The following is a 7005-nucleotide window of genomic DNA, read 5'->3' on the forward strand; positions in this document are numbered from 1 at the left end:
TAGTATTGAATATTCAACTCAGAATTTTCTGCTTTTCATTGTATTCAGTGACTGAAAATATTATGAAAACACTGAGAAGACAAATCATTAACAGTTGTCATATACAGGTGATGGTGAGGCTGTCTTAGTTCTCTTTCTGTTGCAGAACTGACTCAGTTCTTCTGACCAGTTCATGTCTGAGGTTCAGACCACGAAGAACATAACTATAATAATGAACCTGAAGTATGATGTATGATTCTCCGAACCACCAGAGAATTGCTCCCAGACTGGGTTCACCTCCACCTGCTGAACTCATAGAACAGCAAACAACAAGTCCAGAGACAGACTCAAATGTAGCATCACTTTCATCACTCACTCCTGGACTCCTGTGAACCATAACGAGTGTGGCCCCTCTAAACATCAGTAACTAAGAAAATACGTCAGAAGGTACCCTAGTACTTAATGACTTTATGATTATTATTGTTGTTATTATTATTATTATTATTATTATGTTTTTACAGCATTTCAACAGTTGAAAGAATTTGATGAGAATCAACTGAAGTTACACTGAGTAACTTATTTCTTTGACAGGTGTTGTTCAACACACCCATTTACAACACGGCTGTGAAGATCTGGTGGGCTACAGGGCTCAGGTAAGACGCAGATCCATCCAAACAAAAACTGACATAAAATATCAGGTTATTTCTGAGCACCTGAGGGTGATGGCGTTAAAATTTCTCCTTTTATTTTTAGATTGCAATGATGATGGACTTCAGCAGGAAAACAAAATCTCATCACACATCACTGCTAGTATATTCTTCACAGAACATAAAATAAAATGCAAAACATTTTAGATGGTTGGTCTTTGCACACAAGCAAGGCCCAAAAAAAATCGCCCTCAACAGATGGTTCACAAAAACGGGTCCACTGGAACCCACTTCCACATAAGGTGCACCTTATCTGATAGAATAGAAAGCATCAATTACATAGTACATATTCCCATAATTAAGACACCTACTATGAGTGTTCACAAAATGTCCTTACCCATTTTTCATGTGTGCCATGCACACCTGACAGTTCAATAAACCCTGAGTTGATTACAGATTGTGGTTTTGTCCTGGAACAAATGGCAGTTGCATTAGATCTACAGAGCACTTTATAAGCCAACCTGTTTCTTTAATGAGCATTATGGCTCATTAAAGAAACAGAAGCTCATCAGGGTTCACTGACAGTATTCTCATTAAAGGTATTGCATGACTCAGTGTCGTTCGAACCTCCACATCCTGTGGATGTCAAATGATATAAATGGTCTAAACGTACAACGTATGTTGGCGGCGACGTGGATGATGTGGATGTGCCCGCCCACTGCTGCGGCGGCTAAAGAGACACGACATACAAAAGCAACATGGACACATGGGAGACGAGAAACAGAACCATGAATACTATTAAATCAAAGGACACAAATTAAACCATATTCACACAGTCCAAAAGATAAACCCTGGATCACTTGACCAAGGGCCATGACACTATCACACAAAATTTAAAACTGTTTTTTTAAGTAAATAAACGAAGCAGTAGGGCATTTTTAAATATTTGTTTTCTTTATTTTGATTTGCTGCTAAATACACTTTTTGTTGGTTTTGTATATTTGCAGTTTTTTTGTGCTCCCTATCAAGTGAACCCCTCACCTGAATTAATTTCAATAAAATTACATTTTAGATTATAAACCCCAACAATCAAATGATCCCCTATGAACAAGCACTAGGCAACGGTGGCCAGGAAAAACTCCCTTTTATAGGAAGAAACCTGAGGCAGAACCAGGTTCAAGGAAGGGCAGTCATCTGCCATGACTGGTTGGGGGGTGAGGGCCAAAATAAAACTTAACATAAAGGAGAGCATGGCATAGTTATCGGAGGTTGGTATAGTTGGTGGACCGTGGTTGGAAAACATCATTACTGTTCTTTAAAAGTTAACCAAAATTGTAACAGGGTTCGAGTAGATCTGTGGCAGGGCGTGGTTTGCAGTACCGCTGCAGAGGAGGTGGACACACCTGAGCGCCAATCTGTAATCATGCCTTGCTGGCTTAAAGGCTGAACTAGGTCCTGCAGTGTTGTTGTTGTTACTGTGTGTGGCTGTGAGCTGCAAAGCTGCAGCCGTCTGTAGTGGTAATACTGTAGTAATAAAAGTAGATGCTGAAAAGCATGAGTACATGGTCAGGTCTGTCGTGCGTCTTTCACAAGATTATAAACAGGGGTGCACATAAATGGTCCGCAGGTGCGCATGTGCTGTCAAAATAAAAGACGCGCACCAGATAAGAAGTTGCAACGTTTGTGTTAATAGAATGTTAAATATAATGTCAGTATTACCTTTTAATTATATAGGTTTACTTATGGTAGAATGCTGCATGTAATCATTTGTGTTTAGAAGTATGTAGTTGATAGTATCCTGAAAGGATGTCTCATCCTAGGAAGCTTGTGTGCATTCCAGAGCACTCTGGCTTTCACACCCACATCCTGGGAGCATGGGAGAGGTCGTACCTTGTCTTATTGTTTTATGGTAGGATAAACGTATCTATGTCTGTTTTACTCTAAGTGCATTTTGTTTAGATGAACTGCTGGACTTCCAGGCCAGCAGGGTTAGGAAGTCATTTTATGAGCACACACACACACACACACACACACACACACACAAGGTATTCTTTGTTCACATGTATACCTATAAGATGTCATATGTTAATGAACCTATGCATATTCATGTAACCACAATAAAAGAGCAGTGTTACGGGAGAGCGGACGAGAGCAACTGAGGTCAAGCGAAGGAACAGCGCCTGTCCAGTTCTCTCCCGTGCACGTTAATTTATAAAACCTGTCTGAGTGTCATTTATTCCAATCTGAGTTGAATTACAGGAAAACTCCTGACATTTATTTGGTCCTCCGAGCCGGATTTAGGACATAACGTTTTGTGTGCTCCTACGGGAAAACCTCATCGAGTCCTGACGTCGTGAGAAGCCCGCGCTGAAGTCTGTCGACAGCTACTGTCTAGGTACAGTATAAAAGACCAGAGACGTGAATTCGGGTTCTGGCTGGCGTTATTACAAGTGGTACACGGCGTTGGGGGTTGATGAGGCGGACCTGAGAGACCGGCAGTGAATCAGCAACCAGGTGAATATTGACACTCTGAGACACCTCGCGTAAAACGTTTAGGCTCGCCCAGAGGGGTTGGTAGCATTCCTAAAAGTAAAGGCTCGCCTGAAAGAGGGCTGGAAGCATTTTTAGAAGGGTTTCTAGAAGTAAAGGCTCGCCTGAAAGAGGGCTGGAAGCATTTTTAGATAAACCTTGTCCGTAAAACGTAGTACGCGTTGAAAAGGCCTATTTTGTGTTGTTGTTGTTGTTGTGTGAATGACTGCGGAGCAGGCGAGGTCTGTGACACGGTTGTTGTTGTTATCATGGGTTCCCGAGCAAGTAAGACTGTCTCACAGGGAGACGACACATTCATGTAAGGATTTACTCCCGGCAGTGCGAGGTATTTATATGCTCATAACTGTAATCACCGTAAACCAGTGGTTGGAGAATGTCACATGTTAAAAGTTGTCAGAAAACACAGCAGCCTCGAAGAGCGTGTGGAGAAGGCCAGCCCACATCAGCAGCCTTTAAACTATGCTCTGGTGAATGGCTTCCCCCACCCCTTGCTGACACAAAATATTTAGATGATTCTTTAGCTTGCCCTGATCAACAACAGCCTGTGCTCCAGACCACAGATTTGATTGAGGTGGATAAGTGTTAAAAGTAATCTGCATTAAGCTTAAGGTTGCTCAAATACAGTACAATGACATATGAGATGAAGTAAAATAGGCAAATATTTTACCTAATTACGTGCATAGAGGCACTTGACCTGTTTAAAAACTGTCATTCTAATATGAGCCATTGTTGAGATATAGAGCACACCTATGAAAACAACTAATAAGCTGAACCCTGTATAAAACAGCTAAAACTACATGATGGAGAAGCTGAAATTAATATGTGTAAGTCTTTGCCACTGTGGGCAAAAGCACGCAACCACTGTGTGAGGTTGCGTTGCTGTCTCTTCTGAGCTGATGAGCAAGCTACACATTATCAGATCAGGAGCTGGCTGAGAACTCATCAAAGAGAGGGGAAGAGAACTATGATAACTCGAGTATGTAGTGTATCCGTGAGTTCAGCTTCTTCTTTCAGATGCGCAGCAGTTTTCCTGGATCTTGACTCGTGTGTAGAGTGTTCATAGCATCAGCATCATGTTTTTGTTTATTTGCTTTGTTGGGTTGAAAAATAATTAAATAAACTTGTGATCATACTTATGGATCACCATGGCACATGTCATCAGCCATATGATTATTTATGCAGATGAAAAAAAAAGTGAGTGTGAATGTGCCTGACGTCGCAGTGTGTGCGTGTGTTGTGTAAACGTAATTGTCACAAATTATGAGAGCGGTGATTCTGCAGGTCACCAGCTAGTGTAAAGAAAAAAGAGTAAAAAGAGACAGAATCTACATTGTAGATGAAAAATCATAGGAAAAAGGTTATGTGTTTATTAGCCAAGAACCACTGCAATCTCATTTTCTGCTTTTAAGAAAGGAGAGTTCTGTGTGTTCGTTAAGCAGTGATGATAATAATGAAAATGTCTTAGTTTTGTCACTTTCAGATGAAAAGCAGACCTGGACCAATTTTCCACATGCAGCGGTCGGAATAAAGTTATAGTTTAAGATCATTGGAAACATTCAGGCCAGGCTTCTGGCTAACTTATCTACAGCTCCATGTGTCCCTCAACCTCACAAACGAGCTCTCACTCCTCCCTGAAGACAAGGAATGCAGTTCCAAAGAGCAATAACGAGGCAGATAAAGAGACAGCAAAGTCCTGAGCAAAGAGACCCAGCAAGCAGCAGCAGTGTGGACAAACAGCATCAGAGAAGAAAAGCAAACCCATCATCCTGATTGATTGATGAATGGCACTGTGTTTCCAACAAGCTGCAACTTCACTGTGCTTGTGAAAAGAACGTTTGAGGAGAACTGAGGAGACTGTCTGGAGTTTGACATTTGCCACCTTTGGAGAAAATGGCAAGAAGAAACAGTGGAACACAGGACAAAGCTGAAGAAGAACTGCCGGCTATTGGACTGTTGAAGTGGGAGAGGACAACAGAGTGAGAGCAGCAGGTGAGAACACAGAGGAATGCTGTTGTTTAATGTGGGAAATCAAAATTTTGGGTTAGCAAATCTGGGCAAAATAATACTGACTGTTTTAAGTGGAAAATTGTGAAAGAGTCTGAAACACTGCAAAAAGAAACATATACAAAATCACACACACAAGCAGAATATGCGTTAACCCTACTAACACAAACACAAGAGAGCTCATGAAGGTTAGACAGCATCTTGAGCATGTGAGTCTGTTTATCATCTTGTCCAAGTCACCTCGTGTGATGCAAAGACCAGTGGACTCATAGCACATTAGTTAAAAAATGATCAATTAATAGCAGAGAAGTGTGTAGGAAAGGCAGCTTTAAGAACATGCCCTGCTGGAGATGCAGCTCCAGACACATTGATTAAACCTGCCTAATAACACAAACATACATGCAATGAAAATCAGCTTGTTATCTCTCATCAGTGTTAAAATCGTGTCAATTTAACAGACTTGTTATTAAATGCTGAATTTATCCAATGCTGACAGTTAACTCTCTAGGTTGCAGGACAACAGTTTAATTTTTGTGGGAAAAAAGATTCTGGTTTGAACAACCAGTGATCAGACAATAAATTTAGTTGTTAATATAGTAAATTGGGAGATGCTTTCTGCCTGATTGATGCAGCACAAAATATTTTACTGTATGAGGGAAATTCTATTGTTGTGATAATATTTTGAACATGCATTTCTGTTGTCCTGTCATCTTAGTGGGTTAATAGCTGATATGCAAATTAGTTGATCGTTCTTAGATCAATGCAAGGTGACTGAATTCTAGCACGAGTGAATGGGATGTGTTGGAGTTTGTTGGAGTGGAGACTCTAAAACACTGAGTTTCCTGTTGTGATGTGTGAGTGAATCCTGCACCCAGATACACAACTCTGAATACATAAGAACGAACTTCTTTTGTGAAATATCTGATGACATGTCACATGTTTTATGATGACGGGGAAAAAAGGAAAACTAAATGAGATCTTTGGCCTAAATGAGTAAAAAAGTACAGATTAAATTCATAGCTAATAAGACATTAGGCTCATGTTGTGTGTCGTGCGGCTGATGGTTGGTTTGGTGTTTATCTAGCTGATGATTTTTCTTTTGTTGTGAAGTTGAGCCTGCCAATTAGTATGATGGTTTGATAAATCATGCTAATGGTATGATTTACCCTCCTGAGATGAGGAGTGTGTGTCATGATTTAACAAGGCCTTTTTATTTTGATACTTTCACAGTGCACTGAAAGTTTTGTTTGATAATCTCTGTTTGAGCAGATCTGCATGATTGGAACAAAAGCGCTATACGACATGTCGAGAAAACCGTTGCAAACCGTTGACTTTCTCCAAAATATTGAAATGGGCTCAGGAGAAAGTCACTTATCTGGGATAATTTGAATGAAAGTCCCTGTTAAAAAGGATTCAGCGAGATAATCCAGCCTAAATTCTTCTTTTGAAATTTTCTTCTTTCTTTTTCTTTTTAAAATGACGTCATTTTGCTGAGTGTGGAAACTGAATGCGTTGATGGGTTCCACTTTTAGCAAAGAATGAATGAATGCATGAATGAGTGAATGACAAATGAGTAAGAGAAATAAAACTGACTGATTGACAAAAGCTGACACAATTTTACTGATGTAACACGACTGTGCAAAGTTAACCCCCACCTGACAAAGGTGCAGATAAATATGTGTGTTTCTTCTTACAAGGAGCAGGAAGATGATAGCACCATCCGAGGTTGCATGACGATTTAGCCTTTTAAATGCCACTTTCTGTGTTTGCATCTACCAAGGGTGTTATTCACTACCTTGTGTTGCTCACAGAGGTAACTGTGAGA

At 40.3% G+C, this 7005-nt stretch overlaps 1 long non-coding RNA gene across 1 annotated transcript; it reads left to right on the forward strand.

Moving 5' to 3' along the window:
- The first annotated feature begins 254 nt into the window (after positions 1-254).
- On the forward strand, positions 255-819 carry LOC134637469 (uncharacterized). Its single transcript, XR_010095124.1, has 3 exons — positions 255-426; positions 571-632; positions 733-819. It is a non-coding gene; the product is annotated as an uncharacterized LOC134637469 (long non-coding RNA).
- Positions 820-7005: the final 6186 nt, after the last annotated feature.

Source organism: Pelmatolapia mariae, linkage group LG10_11 (genome assembly GCF_036321145.2).
Source record: "Pelmatolapia mariae isolate MD_Pm_ZW linkage group LG10_11, Pm_UMD_F_2, whole genome shotgun sequence".
Lineage (NCBI taxonomy): Eukaryota > Metazoa > Chordata > Actinopteri > Cichliformes > Cichlidae > Pelmatolapia > Pelmatolapia mariae.